Here is a 19,454-nt window from a genome sequence, read left to right as displayed (position 1 = left end):
ACTCTTTCCGTGTGTTCAAATCACCATAAAAAATTCAATTTAGCAATGTATCACAAGAAGTAATCCTTGATGAACGCCATTCCGCTAATCATGAAAAAGCATCGGCTCGTACACGGCAGCAGAGGGAAAGGGAGGAGAGTTGCCTCATAAAAGGCGAAGCCTTAGTTATCCTACGCTAATCATGTCAATCGTTTTCAAAAGCACGCAGCGCCATTGAATCGCGTCTCCTTCCGATACTGTCGGGAGTTTGTTCTTCGAGGGAATAATTGTTTAACGATCATCGATTAATGTTCCATTTTTGCTAACTAATCAGTTTTCAAATGAAAATTAAATGTTCATGTAATAAAATTTAGCATTCACATTCCATACCCGCATTTATTTATTTCATACTTAACCTTTCCAAATGACATTAAGACAAATGGTTTGTTTCCACTGCTTTGGTAATCATTCCCAGCACGCAACTCATCATTAATCGTGCTTCAATACAGAGCGTAGGAGCACGTTAAAAATATTTCCGCCCCAAAGCACGCGATTAACCATTTAATATATAACTACGCAAATATCGCCAAAAATTATTGTCATGCCAAGACTTATGGGACTATGGCAAGGTTCAAAGGAAAGTCGGTAGCTACATGCTGTTGTGCGGCTTAGCGATTTATTGAAAACGGGGTAATCAGTAAATTGTAAGAATTTATCAAAAGCTTTTATAACTAAGAAACAAACGAGTTCACCTGTTGAACCGAGTGAACTTTATGAACAAAAGAGTCGTATATCGAAGAAAAGGGCAAAAAACTTGATATTGAATTGGTATTAATAGCGATACATCAAAGTCATGGCCAACTGATCTTAGATTCTGGTTGGAAGTATAATATTTTTTTTTAATTGCACTGACTTCGATCAGATGATTAATGCGCCATTTTTCATAAACGTACCATAGAGTTTAATGAAATCATTTATTAGACTTAAGTTGAGTTTCATCTGATATTCCAGATTCTCTTTAAATGCCTGCAGGGCTGTGCCGTCATTAAAATGAAATTCATTCACACAAACAATTATGAAATTCCTAAAGAAATGTGTACGATGAAATACCTTGATCTATATTTTCAAATATTTAAGCAAGAAAACACATACGTAATTATAATAATGCAGCATTCTAGGATTATTCTTTCATCATTTCCGGTACTAAATAATTTCGTGCTAACTTCTATCCCTGACAAATGCACCCTTTTGCGGTAATCACGAAGTGCTTTTGCCATTCTTGGCACATACACACGCTGTTTGAGAATCGTACACGCACATCTTCAGATTTTTCTTCGATAATTTCGCGATTTTTGCTGGAGAAATAAATTAAATGGCTCGGGATGAAATAAAGAGTTATTGGGAAAGTCAGGCGCTGGGATTCATCAACAGAGGTTTTGTCGTCTTTAAGGGGTGAGGTCGTTAATAAATTCTCCGATGATGAACCAACTTCGGAGAGGGCGTAACTCGGTAAATCCCGCGCCCCCTTACGTTGCCATGGGAATTAATGAACTACCAAGTTGGGGCGAGACCCCTTGAGAAAACAGCGATGATCAATAGCCATCTCAAACGGCCCACGATCACGAATTACGGCACAGGAATACGTTATATTGGCGAAGGTGCCCAAATTTTATTACGAATGAGACTCGGGAAAAAATCTTAAGGTCCCTTTTCTTGCATCTCAGTCATTATCTTTCTGAATCGAGACGAAAATAAAGTAATTAGTCAATTATCAAATGATGTGAACATACAATAAAGCACCTTAAATAAGACAAGCTTTTTATAAAATGATTCCATAACCTTAATGATAACATAAAAAAATACGAAATACGTTTCAGAAGGTACACTATGTACTGATAAATATTTCAAATTACTAAATGGAATCATTTTGTCGTCCATATTTCATCACGTATTATTTTACATACCTACTAAAACGCCTCTATTTCACCTCTGTATGACAAATAAATTGTCAAGTTTAAATTCTAGTTTTATAAAGGAGCTCTAATTCATGTCTGGATATTTCCATACATATATCATGCATATCAAGGAATGAGTGTGTGTCGTCTATCTCTCCTTTGGTGGGTGAATTAGATACCTTACTTATATATACTACCTTGATCAAAAATTTCCCGGAATTTATTCAGAAAATTAAAAATACAAGTTTATTCATCTAAATCTATATTGTCCCCTTCAAAGTAATCCCCATCGACTGCAACACACTTATGCCAGCGCTTGATCCAATCCTCGAAATATTTTTTATATTCGGTTTTCGGTATGTCCATCAGTGCTTCCTGCGATTTTTCCATTACTTCCTCTCGGCTGCTAAAACGCGTTCCCCGTAATGGTTTTTTAACTCGATTGAACAGAAAGAAGTCACAGGGAGCCAAATCAGGTGAATTCGGTGGCTGTTGGATGGTATTTGTTGCATTTTTCGTCAAAAAATTACGAATAATGATAGCACTGTGCGACGGTGCGTTATCATGGTGCAAAATCCACGAGTTTTCTGCCCACATTTCTGGTCTCTTTCGGCGAATTGCTTCACGCAAACGTCTCATAACGCCCAAATAATACTCTTTGTTTACTGTCTGGCCTTCTGGCAAAAATTCATGATGCACTACACCGTTGTAATCCATGAAAACCGTCAGCATTGCCTTCTTTTTTGACTGAAAACGACGTGGTTTTTTTGGTCTCGGCTCATTTGGTGAACGCCATTCACTTGCCTGATGTCTGGATTGCGTGTCGTACTCATAAACCCACGTCTCGTCTCCAGTAATGATCCTTTTGATGAATGTGGGATCGGATTCAGCCTCGCAAATCATGTCTTTTGCGACGTCAACACGGTCTCTTTTTTGCATGAAATTGAGGTCTTTTGGCATGCTACACGACGGAAACCCAAATCATTAACCACAATGTCTTGGGCGGATCCATAGGCAATGTTCAAGTCCTCCGCTATTTCTCTGATGGTTAATTTGCGGTTATTGACCAACATTTCTTTTACTTTATCAATTTTTTCACCGACTTTCGATGTCGATGGTCTGCCACTGCGTTCATCATCTTCGATTGACTCACGACCACTTCTGAACCGCTCGTGCCACTGGTAAACGACCGTTTTTTTTAGAGAATCGTTGCCGAAACACTTTTCCAACATTTCCAACGTCCGTGCGCCACTAAATCCGTTTTTTACGCAAAATTTAATACAAGTTCGTTGTTGCAAATTTAAATCCATTTCTGCAATTGTAAAAAATCGCCAACACACACAGAGATAGATGTACTCTTGGCTACGTAACTTTTGCAAATGGCAAGTTATGACACTAAGATTTAAAGGGAATATCAACAACAGATGTACCAATTTAACAAAAAAAACAGAACTCAAATCGGAACGATGGGAGCGCCACACGTTGGTTATTCCGGGAAATTTTTGATCAAGGTAGTATATATATATATATATATATATATATATATTATAAACACTCATTCACATGGAAATAGATATATAAGGAGAAGGGATAGGAACACATAAAAAAGACGAACGAAGGAGAGGAGGGGATGGCGGAATGGAGCAGATAACAAGCACAAAAATATTTCCTTGACTGAGACTTAAATCATGAATCTTTCAACTTGCCAAGCCGTTGCTCTAACCACTTGAGTTGACGAGGAGACTTAATTTACACTGAAATCTTCAGGAGGTTTATGCAACTAAGTGCCGCGATTCTGGCCAAGAGATGGCGTAAGGTATCTGTTTCACCCACCAAAGGAGAGATAGACGACAACCAAGAGGAAAGTTACATAGGTAAGCAACCATAAAACATCTTAAAGGATAAGAACAGTGCGTTTCGTGGCACCCATAGCCAGTAGAAAAAGACGAGCCACATTGACGAAATACACATTCAAACACGAAAACCTGCTATATGGTGAATACATATCTAAATCTACATTATACGACGCAAACCACCGCATAGGCGTGTGACGAGGGATGCCATTCATTTTAATGGAAAATATATTTGAGGAAAAAGAATAGGAACATACAGGAACAAAACAGGAAAAGTCAGGTAGGGGGAATCGAGCAGATCAAAAGGGCAAAAATATTTTCTTGACCCAGACACCAACCACGGATTTTTCACTAGCCACGAGTATCATGGAAACTTAATTTACCCTGAAATCTGGGGGGGTCTATATATATATTAATAAATATATATATATATATATATATATATATATATATATATATATATATATATATATATATGTATATGTATATGTATATGTATATGTATATATATATATATATATATATATATATATATATATATATATGTATATATATATGTATATATATATGTATATGTATATATATATATGTATATATATATATATATATATATATATATATATATGTATATATATAATTTAAGAGTCATATACATGCACGCATTAGATTACGTCAAACGGAAACCCTGCTGATGAAGGGGCTATCTCTTGGGCTTGGAAAGTTCGTCATCTGGGAGTTTCATGACCTTCATTTTCTTCTAAGTTTTAAATGTGACTCAATTTAAATAAGCCAGGGGCCTAGCGGGCATACACACGCGAGTATAACTCTCAAACTGTTTAAATATTGCTGGACTTTGGTCGATTACAAACTTCAAAGTACGTTCAATTCACAATCTGGTGACCTCCTGACGGTCTGCGGCTCAGAACAAGGTGATACCGCTGGGAAACCCCCTGCGAAAAAGTACCAACCAGACACTGGAGGCACCAGAATTCGTTTGGAAAGCGGAGCCTCATCTGCACGGAGTGGAGATAAAGGCTTCACTACCTTCCGCCTATGACCCTTTTAGTCCGCCAATTTAACAGTCAATAAATATAGAACTTACCAGTGTCAGGTAATATTTCACGCCCTCGTGCAGCAATGTCACATCCGGGTTTTTAGTTGAAGGCAGAAGCAGGAAGATTTGATGACCTATGTCTTGTTCTAACTTCATCATTTTGGGGTGCATGTAAGGATTCTTGTATTGCAGAGGGCAATGAGAGATGACCAACCTTCAAACATTTCTTCAGAAGACACCGAAGTGATCGTTAATATCTCTACACCCTGAAAATAAATACATAATTATAATGAATATTCATTTCTCATTAAATCATGATAAATCAAAGCCATCTACGTTTTATTATTAAAAAGCTGTTTTCTTTTTGGCCGATATTATTAATGTATTTCATACAGCACATGCAAAATAATGGTAATTCAAGTTCCAAAGTTTTAAAGAGAATTTAACTCTGGGCGTTTTTTGGAAAACTTCATACTTTTTAAAATTCAGGTTCTCAACTCTCACTTTAATAAGAAGTACACCTCGGCTAAGTAAAACATATTATTTTTACACACAAGAATAAAGCAATGATGGAAACTAAAAGAATAACTTTTTAATAGCAATAAAAATACAGAAACACAGAAAGGACGCTCGTACGGTTCAAAAGAAAAGTTCATCCCAAGGCGTGCATAAGAATTGCAGTAGTTTGCTGAGACCATTTCCTCCCTCCTTCCAAGGCTTCAGCACCGAACTCGCGGATAGGACCAACGAAGTTACTTCTGAATGAATTACAGACGCAACGGATGATTCGAGACCTACCTTCTTATAAGGGAACACAAAATACCTCGGAGGAAAATTGCTTAAATTTGAGTACATTTGTGCAAGTTAGTACATGAAATTGACTCAAAAAGCGTTGGGCTCGGGCTGCGGTAAACTGCATGGATTTAGGTCAGCTCCCTCGAGTACTCATGTACTTGCGAAAGTTCAGACGTTTCCTCCGAACCGCTGCGACCAAAGGTAGAGTAAAAACTAGGGACATAAATAAAGACGCGAGCTGAAACTAAGCAGGGGGCCACGGTACTATGGCTGAGTGAAATCGGGACAAGGACGTAAGAACTGCCTCGCATCCAAAGGGCCACCAGGGCGGCGCTTGGATCATAGCGGGAATATTTTTTTGGATTCTAAACCGCAACGTACTATCTGTTGCATGCATCAATTAGTCATCAGGAAAACGTACGTGGAACTCGAAACCTCCGGAACGAGTTTCGTAGGAGGAGGGAGAGAAAGGGCATGGAATAAGGCAAACGAATGATTCTTATATGACAGAGCCGAAGAAAGAGAAATAGAAGGGATGGTTACAAACCGAAAGGACTCGATTCTCCTCCATGAAAGTTAGATGAAGAGGATATTGAAAGGAGTGGGACAAGAATGTAGTTCGTGAAACAGAAGTGAGAAGAAAAGATATAGATGGGGTAATGGTGAGGAATGCAGAATGCAAAATTAAAAGTAAATATGGACGGTAATGGGTGACAGCAGAATGCATAATAGTTAGCATGGCATTGCGCAGAAGGAATTTAGGCTGCAATAGAGGGATTCAGAATACCCAAAAGAAACGACTATGCCTAAAAACCAGATGCCTACTTTAACCGTCTAAAGACAAACTAAGAATAATGGTACACACATCATTATCAAATTCAAACATATTGAAAAGGTTTTAGCTTTATTTAATATATGACCGTTCAGTGTAGACTAAATTCAATCGTATAAAGTCCTTGAGGTTAGTATAGATGTGCGGTACGGTTCAATGTGTTTAAGGATGGGCATCTGACTGGAGGCTCCGGGTTCGGTTCGCCCCTGAACACCTTGAGCTGTAATGGTTTTTTGAGCATCAGATCTTCGTGAGGAGCCACAAACAACACGGAGATTAACAGTATTTGCTTTCCTGATATGTAAATTTCGCACGAATTATTGGTTTTAGCATCAGGTGAGATCTGTTCTCGCACATCAAAACAAACTACATGATAACTAGTGCGGTAGTGGTGGTATCTTCCATTAAAACAGCAAAGGCTACGATTTCGAATCTCTCTCAACTCCGATTCAGTTAAAATTAAAATGAACGGAAAGAGTGCAATATAATCTCTGTATTTCAGTAATTTCCAACCACTTGAAACTCACTCTCGTTTATCAAAAACAGCCGAGGAAAAAGTTTCCAAATTTTCTAAGGTTTGCGAATAAAAATATTAAGTTGAAATCGTACAAATGTCACTCTAATCAAGTTAAATGCATATGTACTCAGAGTAAATGTAAGCTCAGAATTGACGTGAGCCATGCACATTCTTCAGTTTCGTGCAAAAGCTTCACGTAATGCTTCAAGTCAATTTCACGTTTTTGAAGAAAGTGTTAACATTTCACCGTTTGCGTAAAAGCAAGAAATTATGCTTAATCGCAGCGATTTTCTAATAGCACGAGTAAGTTCTTTGGAATTGTATACCGTAAAAATATCCATTAAATATTTCTCATACCTTTTCAGTGGGCTTCTTTTTCAAAAATACGTGTATCTCAGGCCGTGCACCCCTTCAAGCCGAGAGAAAGACATAACATATAAATGCTTGAAAATGCTTTGAATTTGAATGCAAATATTGAAAAGAAATTTAAAAAGGGAAAACAATATCCACCATTTCACTTCGAAATTAAAAGGGTAGAGACGAGATCGCCTTCTCGTTATATCGTCGAATTTCTTAAGTCATTCAATTCGCCCATTTTGAATTCGGCAGAAGTAACGCGATGAAATACGCACCTTTCGAAACTTTTTCCAAATGTTTGCTCTTTCGTGAGTTGGTTAGTTACCTCCCATTATCACTAGAGATTTTTTAAGTTCTTTAGATGATTTTTTAGCATGCATTCATTAACTTTGTTCGACTTCAAAAACGTTAAACCATTTCATGGTTATCACAGAGAGAAATTTAGCATTTTTATGACTGTTTGATCAGGATTTTTGCGTTTTTTTTATTTCGTGCATATATTACAATTTTGTGCAATTTCATGCTGCATCTCGTGTTTTTCCAATTGAAAAACAAAGCTTAATATTGGAGCGCAAAATTTTAGGTCAGGTAAATTTAACTGAAATGTATATTAAATATTTTTTCCATTTGACGGCCGGAATTGTATGCTCTCACTTGCTCTCCCCAGGTACCTAGTAACCAGGTTCTGCATTAACAGATGGTATCCGCGAAGGCACGCTAATACCTCTGCTATATTTTCTGCTGATAGATTTAAGTTAACTAACTTGAGTTATAGCACATTCAAATTCCTGTACTGAATTCTTGGCTTAGCACTTCAAACAGATTTTTGTGAATAGATTAAAAAACTGATTTAAAATTTGTAAAATAGTTACATTATTTTTTAAACGTTCCAGTTGGTATATTTAAATCCAGTGTTGACTGTTTTATAATTTTTTCTTCGCATATCCTTTAGAGTTTCAGAGTCATGAACTGTATTCATTTTTTAAAGCTGTTGAAGTTTGAATAACTTCATATCGCCTGAAGGATTTTCTTGATGCTGTTGATGCTCGTTTGCACTTGACCCTCACCGCCAAAAAATCGCTGTTTCCACATACGCCTCATTTAGCACTGAATTTGCGCCCACATTGCATAGGTATGGTTTATGGTATATGTGTTTGCATGAGTGTTGGATGAAGGGATTTTTGCATGAGCAAGTGCGCTGCTGTGCGTGTATTTTCCATGTTGTGGTTTTTGCATGTGGTATTGTTATCTTTTACGGGTGGTGACCTAACGCCCCCGGCCACACGCCCTTGCGGCGGCTTGCCGGAAATTATGTAGATTTAGATGTAGACTTCATACAGTGACATGGAACCGCAAAATTTGCGGCTTCTTTTAGTCGGCTTTTGTCTTTTCAAACATAACTTTATCAGATAAATGAAATGGTTACATATCCTTTTTAATAGCTTTGTTGAAAAAGCGTTTCAATTTTACAAAAAAACCTTTACAACTAAATTATTTCATTTGAATAGTAAAATTAAACCAAATTAACATGAACAAATAAATATCTTTTGCGTATCATTATCGAGAGATTTAGAAATTCCCGAGAAATATACGTGCCCATTAATAGAAAAATATTCAAATGATTGACGTAATCAATTAAAGTTTACACATCAAATACCTTTTGATATTTTAAATTATTCAGCATCGTACTCACAAATATAGCAACTTGAAATCGATAGATCACTCAATTTGAATTACAAAAGAAAGCATACCTGTCTGCCTGATCGTCATTTTTTTCGATCTTCTAAAACTCTACGAAAATAAAATAAAATGGGTTACGTCACTGAAATGACAGTTGCGATAAATTGGTTGGACCAATCAGTTGGGCATGTGATATGAGATACTGTCTGCAGGAATTATTATTTCGTTCCGATTCTTTCGTCTTTTGAGACTGTAAAAAACAGCCCTTCTTCAGCGCTCACCAATCGATAGGGGGAGAAGGGAAAAGCACCCCCCTTCGCTCCATTGGCCGCTTGCAGCGCAACAATTACGTCTCCCTTGGAAACACTTATCTCAATTGATTGAGCATGACCTACCCCAAACGCCAACCAATAATCCTGTTCCTTATAAGCTCGGGACGTCCGCCTAAGTTCAGCATTTTATATTAATGGAGGTGTTTTTAGACTTCTTTCCAAAGGCGTCATTCATCCTGTCGTATCGACTGAAAAAATCGCCAACCAGGTTGGGAAGACGAAGCAATTTTATTTCGTAGAACTGTAAGAAATCCCATCTGTCAATTCGGAATCCCGATGAATCATTTCCAACTCTTCGTCCATTTTTCTCGTCATGACAGGCGTGGTAGTCAGGTAAGTATCCCATAGAACTTCTGACTAGATGTGTCGGGTTTATATCCAGCGAACTTTGTACAGAGGGTCTACCCTACCCGTGCAAGTTTTTACTCACCGGGCCTTAGCTTAGATGACCCTGGAAAAATAATAGGACACAGTTCTCCAATACTAATGCCCTGTTTACGTGTGATTACCAAATGCTCTGCACACACAAACTGCAAACACAGAGGGCTTATATTATAATAAAAAACAGACTAGGGAATATGTTATAAGGTACAAAGTACTCGTGGGATGAGGTAATTGAGTAAATCTGTTTGCTATGTTGAGAGATATCAAAAGAGGTTCGACTGATATTTACTGCAACTGATGCCAAACCGATCTCCTGGATTTACGCCATCCGTGCCTTCTGATTTTAATATCGCCTCTCACCAACAGTGCAGAAGGATCCGGTTGAAGGGATCATGTTTTCCCGTTTCAATTTATTCATAAAATGCTTTCATAAAATGCTTTCATAAAATTTGAAAAGGAATTGGCTTCGCAGTTATTTGAACCGTGTCCATTGATCTCCGTCGTCGAATTCGCAACCCGTACACTAACGGTGCCACGAACCACAAATGTTTCTCAAAAACACTCTGTTCTCTGTTTTTCAAATGTGACTCAAAAACGAGACTTAAATTTTTGCATATATTGAAAGCAAATAGGAAAAAAATGAGAATACACTTTGTTTGCTGCTCCTCGACAGACTTTGCCTGATTGGTGATTATTATTAGTCTCTATTTAAATTGTATCCAACCTTTTCTTGGCTCCTTCCTTTCAACTCCTAATGAATCTAAGATAAATAAAACTGATTTTGGTTGGAATATAAGCAAAAATATCATGAAATACACATTTGAGCATTTACATAGTTAAACAATAACTACTGGTAAGAAATATACGAAACTATTGAGTTGACAGTTCGCCTAGGAATGAAAAAATCTCTCCGCCAAGGTCGTAAGTGGGGGTGAATCATACTTTAAAGAGCATTGTTAGGCCGTCATCCTGTCACAGGTTTTCGGCTCAGCTGAAGCAAACTTTTCCGCTCCAGAACAATTCTCTTTTATCCTTTCCATCAAATTCATATTTCCTCCAAATAAGGCAAACTAAGAAATTACGAGAATTCTTTAAAATTTCCACCATAATTTGCTTCGCTTCGATTCAGCAAGCCTTCGCCTTAACACGTGGTGGCTGCGAGAAGATGAATGGAATAGAATGGGTGGCAGTCAATATCATATTGGGAGGGATCGATGAAATGAATGATCAATAACAGAAGGGGAAGCAGCCTTCGGTTCCTTTCTTAATTTAGAACACTGGGAAAGAAGGCCTTCCCACGTTCAATGCCCAGTCTCCGCTCAACCTGCTTACCTCCGCTCCAGAATAGTCAAAGAAAGACAAGACCTGGCAAATCGGGGCATTATAACCGAAATAAAAGTGGTATAAATTAACCGCATGGTGCCATAAATGAGTCAATATTAAGAAATTCAGGTTTACATCAAATCGGTGGATTAAATGGACAAAAATTACTTATATTAGATTTACCCTTCGCCAATAAAACGGAATAGATTTCCAATAAATTTCGTCTGTTTGCTGACTATACGGTAATATATAAGGAAATATCCCGCCATGAAGATAGAATACCATTAACTATCGGCCTAAGTTAAATTCAAAAGTGGTGCATTAGACGGGAGCTATAATTAAGCTTGAAAAAATGTGCTTCGATTAATTTTTGCAGGAAGGGTATTGCATCCGAAAACACACTATACGGGGAACCTACATAATAAACGTAGAATCGCAAAAATACTTTGGTGTAACGATGGGTAAAGGCTAATTCTGGGGTAAAAACATGCTTGAAATTTGCGAAATAGCTCATAAAAAGTCTGGATTCATAAAATAAATTCTTGGGAATTGTAATGAAAGAGTCAAGGAGCTTTGTTATTTCACCTTAGTGAGGCCCCACTTTGAGCAAGCTGCAAGTGTATGGGATCCTCATGAAGTAGGCTTAATTTTGTAACTAAATCGAGTGCAGCAAAGAGCAGCTTGATTTGTGAAATGTTGTTATGAACAAGGTAGCAGTGTTATGACACTATTGAAAGAATAAGGATGGGAGTCACTGGTTGACCGTAGGCTTAAATACATGTTAAATTTACTGCGTAAATTTGAGGTAGGTTACTTATCTGAGCATGTTAAAGACATATTACACATATTTACAACCCAGAAGAACTATGATAGATTAGATAACCAACGTAAAATCAGGGAAATTAATGGAAGAACGCATAATTTTAAAATGTTGTTTTTTCCTCAAACCATTGCACATCATAATAGATATGACAACAAACGCGTAGAAGATCTTTGAGTTAGCAGTGTATACATTTGGATATTATTCGGCCTGCTATTTATTTATTAAATAGACCCATATTTTTAATAGTTCAAAAGCATGATTTGAATATATGTTTCATGCTATTGACTATTGTTGCATGTAAGTAATTTTTTTCTTGCGATTTATATTTTTCGAATACATGATCAAAATAATATTTAAGTATAGGTGTCATCATTGGGATTGTGCATGAATTTTTCGTGACCTAACACATCCCGCCAAACGCTTTGCTGCAGCAGGTCGGGTATTGTGTAGAAGGAGATGATTAAATGACACTCATTAGTAACACTATAACATTTTAACCTTAAATCATGTTTTAAATTAGTAAAATTATGGGCTCCATAATCACGTCAAGTATGCGTTCACCACGAACTGATTAAAGAATCCAATTCGTTTCTTGCAACATTACCAGTAATTCTACTTTCTAATTTATTTTCAAAGTTATTACTAGTAATGTATCCTACTGTGACAGCACACCCTGCATACGTATACCCCCTAGTGGTGTGAAGTGTTCAATTATGCCAATTAAAGTAGCCCTGTTGGAAATTATACCATGCGATATCTTGTTTAAATTAATTAAAGCTGGCCTGCGGGATGATTTCAGCCCCTGGTTTTGCAGGTGGTGTTCCACCATGTATGTGATTAAACTGAGCGTTAGAGTGCCTCACCATTAGCGTGGAATTCACTCATGTGAAACGGTGCTCCAAAGTAACATTGCATAATTTACGTTCCATTAATCATAAAAGCTATAAAGTCTCAGAAGACCGAATTCAAAATGGCCAGCTTTAAGTCGTGAAGGATTCAATATTAGACTACATATGCTTGGAAGATAAGATATGTGGATGGGGAAAAAGGAGCATCGGAAAGTTAAGCGACTGCTAGACGAATGGAAGACCTGTGTTAACGTGAATCAAATGCAAAGGGTAGGATGCCGTTGAAGATGAAAGCAATATTTGGAATTGCCCACGATTTGACGATAGTTTGCGCAGCATAAAGGATAAGGTTTGAATATGAAGGATATTCCTAAAGTCTAACTATATGAGTAGAAGATGGTGTCCCCTAGACTGCTCAGGGTTCCGACAAGAGTAGATTTTGAACAGTAAGGACTTGTAAATTGTAATGCACCATTGAGGGATATCGTAAGTTATTGTTGATAGTGTGCATGGATTGACAAAGAGTATTTGCCACGATATCGTGCGAGTAGTGACTGAGTAAGTTTGAAGTATAAAACTGCAGCATGCGTTTTAAGGGGTGTGTGAGTAAAGTTGTAAGGGAAAATAAAATGTGACGCTCTACTACGTTGAAGTAAAGCTTCATGGAATAAAATATCGATTTAAATTTGCGATGAACGAAAGAAGAAAAAGATACAATGCATAAATTATCTAAAAATAAGTCTTTTGAACTTTCCGGTAATAATTGTTGGCCAAGTTTCGATCGAAATAGAACGAAGGACTTCTTTAGACAAAACCGTGGAAATACTTTACACTATCAGGATTCAGTTTGTGGAAATGTTCGATGCTCATATAAGATGAGTTTGTAATTTTCCACAGACTTTTTCGTTTTCCGCACAAACTTAAGTCTGTGGAAAGTTACAAACTCCTTTAATATGAACACAATACATGAGAATTGCATGTAGAAAAGCCTATGATAGAGAAATATTACTATATAGTTATATTGCTATAGAAATAGTAGTGGGGCATTAAGAAGGCTTATTGAAGAACGTATAGGGGAAGGTAACAGAAGGTTAACAGAAAACGATAGTGAATGAGCTTTTATCAAATGCTAAGTTGGTTTATTAAATGCTACGTTATCGACGATGAGAGGTTTTGCGAAACTGAAACGTTGAACGACTATTCGTTATGAAAAATTATGTAATACAAGACTGTAATCAAGTGCTTTGAGATATGGATTATCATTTTCCATTGCCATTCAACACTATTACCAAAATGGAGTGCCCGAATTATGCCAGGCAGAGGGCCTAGTACATCTACATCTACTTAATACCCCGCAAGCCACCAAAAGGGCGTGTGGCGGGGGGTGTTAAGACACCGCCCGTAGTTAAGAAAGAAAAAAAACCTAATGCAAAAGGCACAAATTTATACCATCCACAAACAAAACATGGCATACACTCATGCTAGAACACATACACCATACACATGCAAACGCTCAAACCACCAACTAACATACACATACAAATACACCTAAAATCCTTGCAATGTCTAACTTTTTTCCGGCTTAAAAATTCAATGTTTTCAATATTTCTGAAGGGACTTAGGTTTCTTGCTAATATGATTTCTGATTTTTCGGGTAAAGACTGAGTGTTTGAATCTATCTGTACTGGAATCTCCCTTATTTTATCTTTGTGGTCTTATCTACACCTACATCTACTTAATACCCCGCAAGCCGCCGCAAGGGCGTTTGGCGGGGGACACCACCCGTAATTTAGAAAGAAAAGAAAAAAACCACATGCAAAAGCCACAGTTTTATACATCCACCCAAAAAAACATAGCATACATTCATACAAGAACACTAACACCCCACACATATGCAAACACTCAAACTACAAACTAACATACACATGCACCTGCAAGTATATCTAACATCCTTGCAATGTCTAATTTTGTTCCGACTTGTAAATTCAATGTTTTTAATATTTCTAAAGTTACTTCGGCCCGTGACTAGTAAAGTAGGAAGACATCAGATGGCTTCCTTACTGTAAAATTTACTGTTTTACTTAAGCGAGAAAAACGTTTGATGTTACCCTATATTTAAATCTTAAACCTTCAGGTAAAACATATTCAGGACGTCAGTTGTAAGGTAATGGTTACTAACCAAATACAGTAATCACCCAAAAGGTTGGTAAGATAGGCAAGGTTCACTTAGTACTAAGTCCAACGGTGGGAAAATTTCACATTTCAATTGGAGGTGTGGAAGGAGGACTTCCTATCCCAGTACCACATTTGATTTCCCAGAAAGATCTTATACCCGAAAAAAAATGTGCTTAGGTGACGCTTTAAGTGACCAGAGGCGTAACAGTGATCAAACCCAGGCCCTCAGGTAAGTAGCTCTACGCCCTGAGTTATTGTGCCCCCTTTAAGTTTCACTCTAAGCATGAAAAACTAAGAACTATCTCACCAATGATCTGTATATTTATTTTTTCCCGTGATATCCAACCTCTATACATATGAAACAGTATCTAGCGTATTTCTTTGACGCGGTAATAGTATTATTTCCTGGAGCCTGATTTTTCTCCGCAATCATTTTATGATGGTTAATTTAATTTTTCTTATATTTTTAGCAGTCACTCTTTGTGTTCTCCACGAAATGCGGTTTTCGGCTTAAGTGAACAGCATTCTCCATCCGCTTGCTAAGCGCATACTTAAGTCGACGACTCGGATGTTTTTCAACTCTCGATGGGCGAAAAGAGAGAGAGAGACTCGCGAGAGCCAAGTCAGAAATCCCGGCCTTAAACCGAGCCACCATAAGTAGCTAGGGTAATATCATCAAGGGGAAGAGGGGGATGGTGAGTGGAGAAGGAAGGAGAAGTTCGTTTCCATTTGGAAGTATCAGAGAAGGAGGATTCAATCCCCATTTCTTCCCCTTTCATTTCCCTGTTATCCTTTTATTTGAAGAGGGGGAAGGAATAAGATTGCTCAACTGAAATGGAATACAGTCTACGGCGGGATTGGAGCGGAGGGGGAGTGGTGAGGGTGGCTGGATGGGTGTAGGGAGGGGAGTTCTTGAGGACGGGAAACTGATTGAATGACGACAGTTTTTCAGATGGAGGGTTGGAAGAGTGTCAAGGGTGCTCAAATGATACTCGACCCTTGTGCGCTCATACAAGGGGCATGTGCTAGAGAGAGGCAGCTGACTCCTCGAGGGGGAGGGGGCAACGAAGGGTGGGGGGCAAACGAGAACGGAGCAGCGAGGCATGTCCCCGAGTGCGTGTTAGGGGGTATTGGCGGGGGAGGTGGGGGCAGAGGAGGGGAGCGGAAGAGCGAGGAGGGTGAAAGAATTGGGTTGCGGAGAAGGAAGCGATTTGGATCGAGGGGGGAAAGGAAATAAGATAAGTATAACCCTTTGCAAATGCAAATATACGCACGAATAAAAATTCATAAAAGAACACTCAGAAAGGATATATAAACTTGGAGACACTATAATAAACTCCGCGCATGAGAAAAATACAGAAACAGAACGGAATACTAAAAGCGGTAGCCTGGCCTTTTCAGGTAACTGACTTTCGCCAACAGAAGCAAGTGTTCGCGTACAGAGTCGGCTTGCTTTCCGACAGGGAAACAAAGCATTTTCCTCAACCCTAGTTGTAATATGCCGCGGGAAGTAATGGCTTGTCACATTTAACTTTGAGCGTAAACGTCGAATGGAAGAGTGAAAATAAAAAGTCTAAAATCGATTTTCATGTGAGGTTCTACCGACAACTAATAAAACAACACCTCCCATTAATTTTGATTCCTACTCGTCACACTGAAACAATAAATTCAGAAAATATTTTGTTCCAATGCATACGCATGATATTTCCTTCAAAACTACAAATTTTTCCTCCCTTTTGGTTCAGTTAACGGCTGCCGCAATCACAAATTGGTTTTTGCTGAATTAAGAAACGAGTCGAACGATCAGCCAACGTAGCCTAACGCGACTTCATCTTCTAAAACGTGACAAATATTTATGCCACTTATTCTGTCATATTCCTTTTATTGGAGGAAGTATGCTGATTTAATTGCAGCTGCAAAAAAATGTCCAAAATTGGATGAAATGTGAATATACGACGCAAGAGTATTATTTACAAGTGCATCATTCAATCATGCATACAATATAACAGCCAACTATGAACATCGTACCTACGACTGTGAAGTTTCCTTACTTTTGATGCTGGCATTTACAACATTTTCAATGATTTCTTCCTTAGGAATTTGAAAATATCCCGCGTCTTCATTTAATGTCATTGACCACACTAAATTGATGTACTGAATTAATTTAAACTACTGTCTGAATATAGATTATACTAACAAGAAATAATTGAAGCAACACAAGAAACTTAACGTGCTTCATTTTAATTTTAGAAAGCAATGTAGAATGGTTGAAAATCCGGATGTGTTCCAATCTAAGAAATAAATATTCCGATACAAATATTGTTCACCAAACCGAGTATTGAAAATACAAAAAGCCTCTCATTTGATTTAATATACTCTCAAAATTCCTCCTATAAATCAGAAATTACCTTAGAGATATGCAAGTCATTTCGATCAATTCAACCTAATGTATATCAATTCAAAACAGGCATGTTAATTCCATGTATTTTTACCCCGTAGCAGACCAATAGTTTGGCTGATATTATTTCAAAATTACAACGACCCAAGCATTAACTGGTAGAATTAACTGATGAGCATTACAGTAAGCAGTAAACTCTATGGTTTTCGGCTCAACTGGATGGAACTTCATGATGAAAAATGAATAATAATTATTTCGTAGGTTCCTCTAATTTTTTTACGACCGGTTCCGTCGCATACAGATCTGTAGTCGACACTAATCAGGTAAAATATACAGGATTTTTGACATTTATATATATACTTGCATTTGGTGGTAGGGGTTTTAGGTGGATATGAGGTGTAGTGTGGAGGGGAGGGTGAGAACTTGGGAGAAAAGTAGGTGGAGGATAGTGACCAACCTATGAAGGGGGGGGAGGAACGTTGGAGAGGTAATAGGTGAAGTGCAGAACGGTAGCCACGAACGGTTGAGTTGACTCTCCGCAGTTGGTTGGTGGTGGCGCTAGGTAGGAGAGAGGTAGATAGGAGATGAGATATTTCTGGGTGTAAGAGACATCAAGGAGAGGGTAGTTTAAGAGAAATACATTATCATTAACCAGGAATCCATTCCAAACGTTTTATTCTTATCTTTAGATGCTCTAAGAGTACCATTCCTCGGCCCTTGGTTTCATTATGAAGGACTTCGGGGGTAAAATTGCTCGTGCTTCCTTCTTCCTACAAGCGTTTCTTATAGAAGGATATGAAAATATTTGCCGTGTAGAAACACCGTTTGTGTTCTTAATTTTTAACTTTAAAAGATCTTCCCGTTTGCCCTATATAAATCGCGTAAGTGGCATTCAATTGTTCATTAAGAAGAACAGTCAAAATATAAATCGTGTTCTTCATTTAATTCGCGTAAGTGGTGTTTATAAATTAAAATGGAAAGACTGCAAGACTTTTTCAGCAGTAAGCTCAGTAGGTTTCTTGGATTTACGTACCAATGAAGTGGTAATTAGCCCCATCGTTAAGTTGCCTCCCCGCATTGTCGGCGGGTTGTCCCACTCCTGTTCCCGGCCGCCATACTGCTCCATCTGCAAAGAGTTAAAAAAAAAATAGTAAAAATGCAAAGGAAACAATAGGCATTTTTAACCATTTTTCTTTCACCTTACCCGTAAACTACACAATTTTATACTCTGATGAACAAGGTGTTAAGGGTAATATCGATAGCAAACTCTAACAGTTTTAACAGTTTTATTATGCCAACCCTATAGCTCGGTTTGTAGTGGTTAGACTTCTCTTTTATATTCGCTTCCGGAATTTGACACTAAGTACAAAAGGCCTTCATGTTTTAATTAAACAAAAAATAATAATCTGAATGACTCATCTAAATATATTCTGAACAAACATTAAGTTAAGCTATTGTTGTTGACCATGTGATGGCAGTCACCGTAATAATGGACCCTCCAAATACACTGGAAAATTATTAGACGATGGCAACGTAAGCAGTGATTAATCAAATCCCTTCCTACTTTTAGGAGAGAACATAAAGATCGATCACGAAATATTTTGCCGCATCAATAATAGCAAGGGAATTCATTTCAAAGAATGCGCAATGCCTGATCATAACTGCTTCTAACAACTGGCCCAACCCCTCATAGTGATAGAAAACACATTCACAAATGGCATACGCCCCGTTATTTTCTGGAGCCCTGAAACGTACCACTCTAGTGGCTTCCAAGGGATAATCATACAGATGTAACGAGGTTTATTTATTTATATACCCTGCAAGGCACCACTAGGGTGTGCGGCTGGGGGTATAAACATACCAGAATAATTTTTACCCGAAAATGACCCTTCCGCATCGGACATGTTATTATGACCCCGTATCGTTCGCGAAGAAAAGGTTTATTACCTTAAGTTAGATTCGTTTGACCACAAATAAATATATTCGTTCGAAATAGGATTTATTGAAGGTTTTAATTTTTCTAAAAACACTAAATTTTCAATATAATCGCTGTTGACTCCCATGAACTTATCGTAACGCTGTACCAGCTTCTTTAGGCCTTCAACATAGAAGTTCACCGCCTGGGAATTGAACCAGTAGTCGACGGCGG

General features: G+C 37.8%; 1 long non-coding RNA gene across 1 annotated transcript in view; it reads right to left on the bottom strand.

Moving 5' to 3' along the window:
- The window catches only part of LOC139695383 (uncharacterized), a 60,936-nt gene extending 42,506 nt beyond the window's left edge, over positions 1-18,430 (bottom strand). The window contains exons 1-2 of the long non-coding RNA XR_011702307.1: positions 18,339-18,430; positions 4,890-5,107 (exon numbers count right to left, since the gene is read on the bottom strand). This is a non-coding gene — a long non-coding RNA (uncharacterized lncRNA). The remainder of the gene's footprint in view (positions 1-4,889; positions 5,108-18,338) is intronic.
- Between the last annotated feature and the right edge of the window lie 1,024 nt (positions 18,431-19,454).

The sequence above is a fragment of the Hetaerina americana genome, unplaced genomic scaffold (genome assembly GCF_022747635.1).
Source record: "Hetaerina americana unplaced genomic scaffold, ioHetAmer1.1.p SCAF_6, whole genome shotgun sequence".
In the NCBI taxonomy this organism is placed as follows: Eukaryota; Metazoa; Arthropoda; class Insecta; order Odonata; family Calopterygidae; genus Hetaerina; species Hetaerina americana.
The sequence above is the reverse complement of the archived record's forward strand: the minus strand, read 5'-3'. Positions and strand labels throughout refer to the sequence as shown.